This window comes from Mustela erminea, chromosome 19 (genome assembly GCF_009829155.1).
Source record: "Mustela erminea isolate mMusErm1 chromosome 19, mMusErm1.Pri, whole genome shotgun sequence".
Taxonomy (NCBI): Eukaryota; Metazoa; Chordata; class Mammalia; order Carnivora; family Mustelidae; genus Mustela; species Mustela erminea.
The window spans coordinates 11,392,915-11,406,111 of record NC_045632.1 but is presented as its reverse complement, the minus strand read 5'-3'; the positions used below and the strand labels follow the sequence as shown (position 1 = coordinate 11,406,111).

The 13,197-nt window shown below is 43.0% G+C and overlaps 1 pseudogene; it reads left to right on the top strand.

Moving 5' to 3' along the window:
- Positions 1-11,903: 11,903 nt before the first annotated feature.
- LOC116580096 lies at positions 11,904-12,697 on the top strand (annotated as a pseudogene).
- Positions 12,698-13,197: the final 500 nt, after the last annotated feature.

Sequence of the window (13,197 nt, the reverse complement as noted above, 5' to 3'; positions counted from 1 at the left end):
TCTGGAAAACAGCATGGAGGTTCCTCAAAAAGTTAACAGAGCTGCCCTACACCCCGCAATCACACTACTGGGTATTTATCCCAAAGACAAAGATGTAGTGAAAAGAAGGGGCAGCTGCACCCCAGTGTTCATAGTAGCAATACCCACAATAGCATGAATGAAGAGGATATGGTACACACACACAAAATGGAATATTAGTGGAATGAATACTCAACATTTGCATCAACATGGAGGGAACTGGTGGGTACTGGGCTGAGTGAAATAAGTCAGAGAAACACAATTATATGGTTTCACTCACATGCGGAATATAGGGAACAGGGCAGAGGATCAGAGGGGAAGGGAGGAAAACCATGAGAGACTCATAACTAGAGGACACAAACTGAGGGTTTCTGGAGGGGAGGTGGGTGGGAGGTGGGATAACTGGGTGACCAACATTGGAGAGTGAGCAGTTTGATGAGCACCGGTGTTATATACAACTGATGAATTACTGACCACGACCTCTGAAAATAATGGTGTACTTTATGTTGGCTAATTGAATTTAAATTTTAAAAATTTCCATAAAACAGTAAACAAAAAATGTTGGAGAGGATGTGGAGAAATGGGAACTCTGGACCCTATGACCCTGCAATTGCACTACTGGGTATTTACACCAAAGATACAGATGTAGTGAAAGGCCATCTGTACCCCAATATTCATAGCAGCAAGGGCCATGGTCGCGAAACTGTGGAAAGAGCCGAGATGCCCTTCAACAGACAAATGGATAAAGAAGATGTGGTCCATATACACTATGGAGTATTGTGCCTCCATCATAAAGGATGAATACCCAACTTTTGTATCAACATGGATGGTACTAGAAGAGATTATGCTGAGTGAAATAAGTCAAGCAGAGAGAGTCAATTATCATATGGTTTCACTTACTTGTGGAGAATAAGAAATAACATGGAGGACATGGGGAGACAGGAGAAGTGAGTTGGGGGAAATTAGAGGGGGAGACGAACCATGACAGACTGTGGACTCTGAGAAACAAACTGAGGGTTTCCAAGGGGACATGGGTGGGGAGGATGGGCTAGCTGGGTGATAGGTGTTGAGGAGGGCATGTGTTGTGATGAGCACTGGGTGTTATATTCAACTCACAAATCACTGAACACGACATCAAAAACTAATGTACCATACAGCGGCTTACTGAACATGATAAAAATAAAAGAGTCAAACTTGGAAAAAGAGAACATAGACTGGCCGTTACCAGAGGCTGTGGGAATGGGCAAACTGGGAGTTACTGCTGAACGGGTAGAAAATTCTAGTTATGCAACACAATTAAGTTGTAGAAATCTGTCTACAGCTAACATATTATAGCATACATTTTTAAATCTGCTGAGGTTTGGGGGAGATAGTGGAAGGAGAGGATCCTCTGCTCACCTCATCCCATGAACACACTAAGACAACAGTATCTGTATAGCTAACTCTGAAGATGACAAAGAAGCAGAACAGATCTTCCACAGCTAACCATGGAGAGGAACTGCCTTGAGCAGGGTGGGGGGTAGAGATGCCACTGGGCACCCAAACCCTCACACAACTAGCCCCACATAGGAGACACATCACAAGCCTGGGGAAGTGGCTCTATCCCACCCCAGGTACCCAAGGCTCTGGGAACCCCCACTGAGAAAAGAAGTCCCCATAACACTTGACTTTGAAACCCAGCAGCCTTAGCCCTGGGAGCTTTAAGAAATTAGCAGGCTAGATTTTATTTCACACAGTACTTGAAGTCCTAGCCAAGATCGAGTCCTGCATTGGGCTCGCTGCTCGGCCGGGAGTCTGCTTCTCCCTCTGAACTTCTTCCCTCTCATGCTCTCTCTCTAATAAATAAAATCTTTTAAAAATAATTTTTTAATTGTTCTGGAAAAACTGGATAGCTACCTGCAAAAGATGGAAATTGGACTTTTTACACTATACACAAAAATAAACTCAAAATGAAAGACCTAAATGTGAGAGCTGAAACCATGAGACTGGAAGAGACCACAGGTAGCAATCTCTCAGACATGATCCTTAGCAACATGGTCACAGATACGTCTCCTCAGGCAAGGAAACAAAAGCAAAAATAAACTCCTGGGTGAGCCTGGTGGTAGGTATTAAGGAAAGCACAGATTGCATGGAGCACTGGGTGTGGTGCACAAACAGTGATTCTTGGATCACTGAAAAAATAATGAAAAAAAATTAATGATTGGGACTACACAAAAACAAAAAGCTTTTGCACAGTCAGGAAACCAGCAACAAAACAAAAAGCCAAGCTACTGAGTAGGAGAAGATATTTGCAAACAGATTATCTCCCAAGAGGTCAATGTCCAAAATATACATTAAATTATACAACTCAACAATACAAACAATCCAATTATAAAGCAGGCAGAATAGACATTTCTCCAAAGAAGATATATGGATGGTCAACAGACATCCTGAAAAGAGGCTCATCATCACTCATCGTCAGGGACATGCAACTCAAAACGACAATGAGATACCACCTCCCACCTGTCATGGGCTCACTTTGGCAGCACATATACTACCTCCTACCTGTCAGAATGTGTAGAATCAGGGGTGCCCGGGTGGCTCAGTTAGTTAAGTGACTGCCTTCAGCTTGGGTCATGATCCAGGGTCCTGGGGTCAAGCCCCACATGGGGCACCCTGCTCAGTGGGGCACCTGCTTCCCCCTCTCCCTCTGCTGCTCTGCCTGTGTCTCTCACTCTGTCAAATAAATAAATAAAATCTTAGAATGTCTAGAATCAAAAAGACAAGAAATAACAAGTGTGGGGTGAGGATGTGGAGAAAAAGGAACCCTCACACACTTGGTGGAAACAAAAGCTGCTGAAATCACGGTGGAAAACAGTATGGATATTCCTCCAAAATTAAAAATAAAAATATCATGATCCATTAATTCCATTATTGAGTGAAGAAGATGAAAACCCAAAAGTCTCCACCCCCAAATTACTAGAACTCATACAGCAATTCAGTAATAGGGCAGGACACAAAATCAATGTACAGAAATAAGTTGCTTTCTTATACATTAACAATGAAACTATAGGAAGGGAAATTAGAGAATCGATTCCATTTACTATAGCATCAAGAACCGTAAGATACCTGGGAATAAACCTAACCAAAGAGGTAAAGGATCTATACTTGAGGAACTACAGAACATTCATGAAAGAAATTGAAGTAGACACTAAAAGATAGAAAAACATGAATCAGAAGAATAAACATTGTTAAAATGTGCATGCTACCCAGAGCAATCTATACTTTCCGTAACATCCCAATCAAACTACCATTGGCATTTTTCAAAGTGCTGGAACAAATAATCCTAAAATTTGTATCGAACTAGAAAAGGCCCCAAATTGCCAAGGAAATGTTGAAAAAGAAAAAGCTGGGGGCATCACATTCCCTGATTTCAAGCTTTATTACAGAGCTGTGATCACCAAGACAGCATTGTACTGGCACAAAAACAGACACACAGACCAGTGGAACAGAGTAGAGAGCCTAGATATGGACCTGCAACTCCATGCAAATAATCTTCAACAAAGCAGGAAAGAATTTCCAATGGAAAAAAGACAGTCTCTTCAATAAATGGTGCTGGGAATATTGGACATCTGTGTATAGAAGAATGAAACTGGACCATTCTCTCACACCATACACAAAGATAAACTTAAAATTGATGAAAGACCTCAGTGTGAGACAGGAATCAGTCAAAATTTTAGAGGAGAATATAGACAGTAACCTCTTCAACATGGGCCACAGCAACTTCTTTCAAGACAAGTCTCCAAAACAAAAGCGACATGAACTTTTGGGACTTCATCAAGATCAAAAGCTTCTGCATAGCAAAGGAAACAGTCAACAAAACAAAGAGGCAACCCATGGAATGGGAGAAGATATTGCAAATGACACTATGGATAAAGGGCTGGTATCCAAGATCTATAAGAACTCCTCAAACTCAACACAGACAAAACAGATAATCACAACAAAAAATGGGCAGAAGACATGAACTGACACTTCTCCAATGAAGACATACAAATGGCTAGCAGACATATGAAAAAATATTCATCATCATTAGCCATCAGCGAAACTCAAATCAAAACCACATTGAGATACCATCTTAGACCAGTTAGAATGGCAAAAATTAAGGCAAGAAACAACAAATGTTAGAGAGGATGTGGAGAAAGGGGAACTGTTGGTGGGAATGCAAGTTGGTGCAGCCGCTTTGGAAAAACAGTATGGAGATTCCTCAAAAAATTAAAAATAGAACTACCCTATGACCCAGCAATTGCTCTACTGGGTATTTACCCCAAAGATACAGATGTAGTGGAAAGAAGGGCCATCTGTACCCCAATGTTCATAGTAGCAATGTCCACAGTAGCCAAACTATGGCAAGAGCCAAGATGTCCACTGGCAGATGTCCATTGATGGAGAAAGATGTGGTCCATATACACAATGGAGTATTATGCCTCCATCAGAAAGGATGAATACCCAACTTTTGCATCAACATGGACAGGATTGGAGGAGATGATGCTGAGTGAAATAAGTCAAGCAGAAAAAGTCAGTTATCATATGGTTTCACTTACTTGTGGAACATAAGGAAGAGCATGGAGGACATTATGAGAAGGAAAAAAAAAAGTGAAGGGGGGGCGGTAATCAGAAGGGGCAAAGAACCATGAGAGACTGTGGGAAACAAACTGGTGAAATCACGGTGGAAAACAGTATGGACTCTGAGAAACAAGCTGAGGGTTTTAGAGGGGAGGAGGATGGGGAGTTTGGTGAGCCTGGTGGTGGGTATTATGGAGGGCATGGATTGCATTGAGCACTGGTTGTGGTGCATAAACAATGAATCTTGGTCTTTCATCTATTTCGATTTTATCTTTGTGTATGGTATAAGAGAATGGTCGAGTTTCATTCTTCTACATATAGCTGTCCAGTTTTCCCAGCACCATTTATTGAAGAAACTGTCTTTTTTCCACTGTATACTTTTTCCTGCTTTGTCGAAGATTATTTGACCATAGAGTTGAGGGTCCATATCTGGGCTCTCTACTCTGTTCCACTGTTTTTTTGTTTTGTTTTGTTTTGTTTTTTAATTTTATTTATTTATTTGACAGAGAGAGATCACAAGCAGGCAGAGAGGCAGGCAGAGAGAGAGAGAGAGGGAAGCAGGCCCCCCACTGAGCAGAGAGCCCGATGCGGGACTCGATCCCAGGACCCTGAGATCACGACCTGAGCCGAAGGCAGTGGCTTAACCCACTGAGCCACCCAGGTACCCCTATGTGTCTGTTTTTATGCCAGTACCATGCTGTCTTGGTGATCACAGCTTTGTAGTAAAGCTTGAAATCAGGTAACGTGATGCCCCCAGTTTTATTTTTGTTTTTCAACATTTCCTTAGCGATTCGGGGTCTCTTCTCAAAGATAAACTCAAAATGGATAAAAGACCTCAACATGAGACAGGAATCTATCAGAACCCTAGAGGAGAACATAGGCAGTAACCTCTTTGATATCAGCCACAGCAACTTCTTTCAAGATATGTCTCCAAAGGCAAAGAAAACAAAAGCGAAGATGAGGGGCGCCTGGGTGGCTCAGTGGGTTAAGCCGCTGCCTTCGGCTCAGGTCATGATCTCAGGGTCCTGGGATCGAGTCCCGCATCGGGCTCTCTGCTCAGCAGGGAGCCTGCTTCCTTCTCTCTCTCTCTGCCTGCCTCTCAGTGTACTTTTAATTTCTCTCTGTCAAATAAATAAATAAAATCTTTAAAAAAAAAAAAAGCGAAGATGAACTTTTGGGACTTCATCAAGATCAAAAGCTTCTGCACAGCCAAGGAAACAGTCAAAAAAACAAAGAGGCAGCCCACGGAATGGGAGAAGATATTTGCAAATGACAGTACAGACAAAAGGTTGATATCCAGGATCTATAATGAACTCCTCAAACTCAACACACACAAAACAGACAATCATATCAAAAAAAATGGGCAGAAGATATGAACAGACACTTCTCCAATGAAGACATACACATGGCTATCAGACACATGAAAAAATGTTCGTCATCACTAGATATCAGGGAGATTCAAATTAAAACCACATTGAGATACCACCTTACACCAGTTAGAATGGCCAAAATTAGCAAGACAGGAAACAACATGTGTTGGAGAGGATGTGGAGAAAGGGGAACCCTCTTACAGTTTGTGGGAATGTAAGTTGGTGCAGACACTTTGGAGAACAGTGTGGAAATTCCTCAAGAAATTAAAAATAGAGCTTCCCTATAACCCTGCAACTGCACTCCTGGGTATTTACCCCAAAGATACAGATGTAGTGAAAAGAAGGGCCACCTGTACCCCAATGTTTATAGCAGCAATGGCCACGGTCGCCAAACTGTGGAAAGAACCAAGATGCCCTTCAACAGACGAGTGGATAAGGAAGATGTGGTCCATATACACTATGGAGTATTATGCCTCCATCAGAAAAGACGAATACCCAACTTTTGTAGCAACATGGACGGGACTGGAAGAGATTATGCTGAGTGAAATAAGTCAAGCATAGAGAGTCAATTATCATATGGTTTCACTTATTTGTGGAGCATAGCAAATAGCATGGAGGACAAGGGGAGATGGAGAGGAGAAGGGAGTTGAGGGAAATTGGAAGGGAAGGTGAACCATGAGAGACTATGGACTCTGAAAAACAATCTGAGGGTTTTGAAGGGGTGGGGGGTGAGAGGTTGGGGGAACCAGGTGGTGGGTATTAGAGAGGGCACAGATTACATGGAGCACTGGGTGTGGCGCAAAAACAATGAATACTGTTACGCTAAAAAGAAATAAAAAATTTTAAAAAATTAAAAAATTTTAAAAAAACAATGAATCTTGGAACACTGAAAAAATTAAATTAAAAAAACTAATGATGCACTTTATGGTGACTAACATAATAAAAAATAATTTTTAAAAAAATGGAAACACTAATTCAAAAAGATACATGCCTGTCTGTGTTCATTGTAGCATTATCTACAATAGCCAGGATAGAGAAGCAACCCAAGTGCCCACTGATAGGTAAATGGATACGGAAGACATGGTATAATGTATACAATGGAATATTAGCCATGAAAATGGACGAGATTGGCCGTTTACAACAACATGCGTGGACCTAGAAGGTGTCACACTAAGTGAAATAAGTCAGGATGAAAAAGACAAGCACCATACAATTTCCACTTATGTGTGGAATCCAAACACACACGAAATGAACCAGTAAAACATAAAGCAGACCCATAAATGCAGAGAAGAAACTGTGGCTATCAGAGGGGGTGATAGGCAAAAATTAAGAGCATCGGGAAGTATAAACTCCAGTTATAAATTATGGTGATGAAAACACACTCAAGAAATACAGACAGCAATATTCCAACAATGCTGTGACAGATGGTGACTGCACAATGTGGTAGCACTGAGCAATGTATACAACTATCAAATCAGTATACTCAGTATACTGTACACCTAAACTAATGTACTAACAGTACTGTACATTGAAACTAATGTAACATTGTATGTTAATTATACTTTAATTAAAGAAGAAGTTGATCAGTGCCTGGCTAACAGAGTCAGCAGCACATGTGATTCTTTCTTTTTTTTAAAGATTTTTTTAGGGACGCCTGGGTGGCTCAGTTGGTTAAGCAGCTGCCTTCGGCTCAGGTCATGGTCCCAGCGTCCTGGGATCGAGTCCCACATCGGGCTCCTTGCTCCTTGGGGAGGCCTGCTTCTCCCGCTGACTCTGCCTGTGCTCGCTCTTGCTCTCTCTCTAACAAATAAATAAATAAAATCTTAAAAAAAAAAAAAGATTTTTTTAAAATTTATTTATTTTCAGCATAACAGTATTCATTATTCTTGCACCACACCCAGTGCTCCATGCAATCCATGCCCTCTATAATATCCACCACCTGGTACCCCGTCCTCCCACCCCCCGCCCCTTCAAAACCCTTAGATTGTTTTTCACATGTGATTCTTGATCTAGGGGTTCTGAGTTCAAGCCCCACGTTGGGTGTATCGATTACTTTTAAAAAATTAAATGTTTTTTTAAAAAACCTTTTTAAAAAAATACCATTTCAAAGACAGTTGAGAAAGATCTCTGTCGCTCAGTTTGGTTTGCTGGAATTGTTCTGTGGTTGGTAGGATTTGCAAGAGTAGGTGCTTAAAAGAGAGCCACTGTGAAGTTTCTGATGGCTGTGTTAGCTTCAAATTTGTTTTCCTGCCAATAACTGTCTTCTCCTGACTCAGATCTCAGAAACATGCAGAGGATGAAGCTGTTTACTGTGAAGCATAATTTTTTCCAGACTTTCTGATGCTTTTGTCTGAAGTAGATGACATGGATTATGCTGCTTGGAGAATCAAACCACAGAGACAGAGATTTGTAGGCAGGAGGTTTACTGGGGGGTGTTCTGAGGAACAGCGTGTATGTCAAGTGTGAGAAGCAGGCTGGTGTAGGAGATAAATCAGCCTATTACATGTACAGCTATACAGTCGTGAAAGCTCTCCGAGTTGCCCCCAAACTGTCCGACAAACTGTCCTTCAGAAATGAAGGAGAGAGAACATTCTTAAACAAACAAGAGCTGGGGAATGTATCACAACTTGACCTGCTTTACAAGAATGCAAAAGAGAACTGTCGGTGGGAATGCTCGCTGGTGCAGCCACCCTGGAAAACAGTGTGGAGGGTCCTCAAGATGTTAAAAATAGAGCTGCCCTAGGACCCGGCAGGTGCACTACCAGAGATTTACCCCAAAGATACAAATGCAGTGATTCGAAGGGGCACATGCACCCCAATATTCATCGCAGTGATGTCCACAACAGCCAAACTGTTGAAGGAGCCGAGATGCCCTACAACAGACGAGTGGATAAAGATGAGGTCCATATATACAATGGAATATTCCTCAGCCATCAGAAAGGATGGACACCCACCATTTGCATCAACATGGATGGGACTGGAGGAGATTATGCTGCATGAAGTAAATCAAGCAGAGAAAGTTAATGATCATATAGTGTCACTCATGTGTGGAACATAAGAAACAGGGCAGAGGATCATAGGGAAGGGAGAGAAAACTGAAGGGGGAGAAATCAGAGAGGGAGATGAGCCATGAGAGACTCTGGACTCCAGGAAACAATCTGAAAGTTTCAGAGGGGGGTGGGAGGATGGGGTCGCTAGATGATGGGTATAAAGGAGGGCACGTTTTGTGATGAGACATGGGTGTTATACAAAACTAATGAAACACTGAACATGACATCAAAAACTGGGATGAGGGGCGCCTGGGTGGCTCAGTGGGTTAAGCCTCTACCTTTGGCTCAGGTCATGATCCCAGGATCCTGGGATCAAGCCCCACATCAGGCTCTCTGCTCAGAAGGGAGCCTGCTTCCTCCTCTCTCTCTGCCTGCCTCTCTGCCTGGTTTTGATCTCTGTCTGTCAAATAAATAAAATCTTAAAATAAATAAATGAGATCTTCAAAAAATTTTTAAAAATGGGATGAACCATGAGAGGCTATGGACTCCAAGAAACAAATAGAGGGTTTTAGAGGGGATGGGGATGGAGAGATGGGTGAGCCCAGTGATGGGTATTCAAGAGGGCAGGGATTGGCTGGAGCACTGGGTGTTATACAGAAACAATGAATCATGGAACATGGCATCAGAAACTAATGGTGTACAGTATGATGACTAACATAATAAAAAATGCAAATAAAAAAACTAATGGGGGCGCCTGGGTGGCTCAGTGGGTTAAAGCCTCTGCCTTAAGCTCAGGTCATGGTCCCAGGGTCCTGGGATCAGGCCCCACATCGGGCTCTCTGCTCAGCAGGAACCCTGCTTCCCCTTCTCTCTCTGCCTGCCTCTCTGCCTACTTGTAAAGTCTGTCAAAATAAATAAATAAAATTTTTTAAAAAACTAATGATAGATTCTGATCTCTTTGATATAAGCCACTGCAACTTCTTTCAAGATATGTCTCCAAAGGCAAAGGAAACAAAAGTGAAGATGAACTTTTGGGACTTCATCAAAATCAAAAGCTTCTGCACAGCCAAGGAAACAGTCAAGAAAACAAAGAGGCAACCCATGGAATGGGAGAAGATATTTGCAAATGACAGTACAGACAAAAGGTTGATATCCAGGATCTATAAAGAACTCCTCAAACTCAACACACACAAAACAGACAATCAGATCAAAAAATGGGCAGAAGATATGAACAGACACTTCTCCAATGAAGACATACACATGGCTATCAGACACATGAAAAAATGTTCATCATCACTAGCTGTCAGGGAGATTCAAATTAAAACTACATTGAGATATCACCTTACACCAGTTAGAATGGCCAAAATTAGCAAGACAGGAAACAACATGTGTTGGAGAGGATGTGGAGAAAGGGGAACCCTCTTCCACTGTTGGTGGGAATGCAAGTTGGTGCAGCCACTTTGGAGAACAGTGTGGAGATTCCTCAAGAAATTAAAAATAGAACTTCCCTATGACCCTGCCATTGCAATCCTGGACATTTACCCCAAAGATACAGATGTAGTGAAAAGAAAGGCCACCTGTACCCCAATGTTTATAGCAGCAATGGCCACGGTCGCCAAACTGTGGAAAGAACCAAGATGCCCTTCAACAGACGAATGGATAAGGAAGATGTGGTCCATATACACTATGGAGTATTATGCCTCCATCAGAAAGGACAAATACCCAACTTTTGTAGCAACATGGACAGGACTGGAAGAGATTATGCTGAGTGAAATAAGTCAAGCAGAGAGAGTCAATTATCATATGGTTTCACTTATTTGTGGAGCATAACAAATAGCATGGAGGACATGGGGAGTTAGAGAGGAGAAGGGAGTTGGGGGAAATTGGAAGGGGAAGTGAACCATGAGAGACTATGGACTCTGAAAAAAATCTAAGGGTTTTGAAGGGGCAGGGGGTGGGAGGTTGGGGTACCGGGTGGTGGGTATTAGAGAGGGCACGGATTACATGGAGCACTGGGTGTGGTGCAAAAATAATGAATACTGTTATGCTGAAAATAATAAATAAATAAATAAAAAGATTAAAAAAAAAACTAATGCTACACAGTGGCTAACTGAACATAATGAAAAGAATTTTAAAGAAAAGAATGCAAAAGAGAGTTCCTTAGGTTGAAACAAAAGGACACCAAACAGCAACATGACATGATACAAAGTATAAAACTCACTGGCAAAGGTAAATACGGAGACAGAATAGTTTACCACTCCAATGGTGTTGTGTAAATCACTTGCAATTTTAGTGTAAAGCTGAAAGAAAGAAGAGTAACTACCAACTTTTGTTAATGGATACACAATATAAAAGGGTATACACTGTCCCATCAATATCACAGAGTGTGGAAGGGGACGAAGGGGGCAGAGTGTTGTATGTGATCAAACGTACCAGTGTAATATAGGCTATTGTAACTACGGGACATTTTGTGTAAGCCTGAGGTAACATGTAGAAAATCCCTGTGGAACATACACAAAAGAAAAAGTGAAGGGAATCAAAGTATATCACTACGGTAATCTAAAAGTCAACAAGGACAGCAAGAGAGGAAAGACACAAATGCTCTACAGGACAATACAAAGCCCTCACCTATCAATAATTACTTTATTTTTTAAGATTTTGTTTATTTATTTGACAGAGCGATAGAGAGCACAAGTAAGCAGAGTGGCAGGCAGAGGGAGAGAGAGAAGCAGGCTCTCTGCTGAGCACAGAGCCCAATGCGGGGCTCGATCCCAGGACCCTGAGATCATGACCTGAGCTGAAGGCAGAGGCTTTAACCACTGAGCCACCCAGGCACCCCATCAATAATTACTTTAAACCTAAATGGATTATATTCCCCAAAAGACAGCACAGCTGAACAGATTTCTAAAAATAAGATCCAACCATGAACATGGTGGAGCTGCAGGTCCTGGCCCCCTCCACGCATTGGCTGGAGTTTCTGTCTTTCCTGCCTTCCCCACTAGAGCTGGCGGACTCTGAACCCTTGGCAGTCTATGGGACAGATTATCCGCATCAAGTGTCAGAGCTCATCGGCCACATAGAGCCAAGCATCCTGAACTCTCACCTGGTGCAGAAGATGACCCGGAATGTGAACTGCCGCTTTGAGTCTACACAGAGAAGCTGCTGGAGACCCTCCCTGGCACCAAGAAGTCCTGCGAGCCAGGGTAGCAGACCTGTGTCTCCAACACGGATGTCACACTTGGCTTCACCCTGGGCTCCCTCTCTGCGGCAGCCACATTTGACTGGCAAAGCAAGGAAATTGCTGAGGGGGTGATCAGCGAGATCACCTTGAGGAGGCCCCAGGGCAGCTGTTCGGATGGATGAGAAGCCCCCTCAGGCAGCCAGGGAGAAAGCAGATGCCGTCTATGAGAGCACTGGCTCCCTGGACTTCGTCCTGGAGCCCAAAGAGCTGGATGATGTTTACGATGGGCAGGAAGTCTCCGAGACTCCTTCCTCCAGAATGTGTTTGATTTGCACAACGTCTCTGCTAAGGTAATGGCTGACCGGCCCACAAGCCTCCCATCCAGGACCAGTGGAGCATGACCCCCGACAGTGAAGGCTGACCACTGTCCAACCAAGAATGAAACCATCTTCCCTGCCAGCATCCTGCAGACCCCCTTCTGCACTCATAACCACCTGAAGGTCACAAGCCCTCCTGCTGCCTCCTGGTCTCCCTAGGCTGAGAGGCAAACTGTGTATGGTGTGTATGTACAGGGGATGCTGGTTCTTGGTGTCTTGGGACACAACTCTTAGGGGCCAACTGATCCTCCTGGGCCCCAGCAGAAAAGCAGAGCAGGGAAATGGAAGGATAGAGTTTATTTTTACAGGGAAGAGGGTAGAGACTGAGTGGTCTTGGTTCTGTAGGCCCCTTTGCCAATAAAGAAATGCACATTAGTAAAAAATAAAATAAGATCAAACTAACTTGCATTCCCACCAACAGTGTAGGAGGGTTCCCCTTTCCCCACATCCTCTCCAACACATGTTGTTTACTGTCTTGTTAATTTTTGCCATTCTAACTGGTGTAAGGTGGTATCTCAATGTGGTTTTGAAAACAGTGTGGGGGGTGCCTGGGTGGCTCAGTGGGTTGGAGCCTCTGCCTTTGGCTCAGGTCATGATTCCAGGGTCCTGGGATCGAGCCCCACATCGGGCTCTCTGCTTGGTGGGGAGCCTGCTTCCTT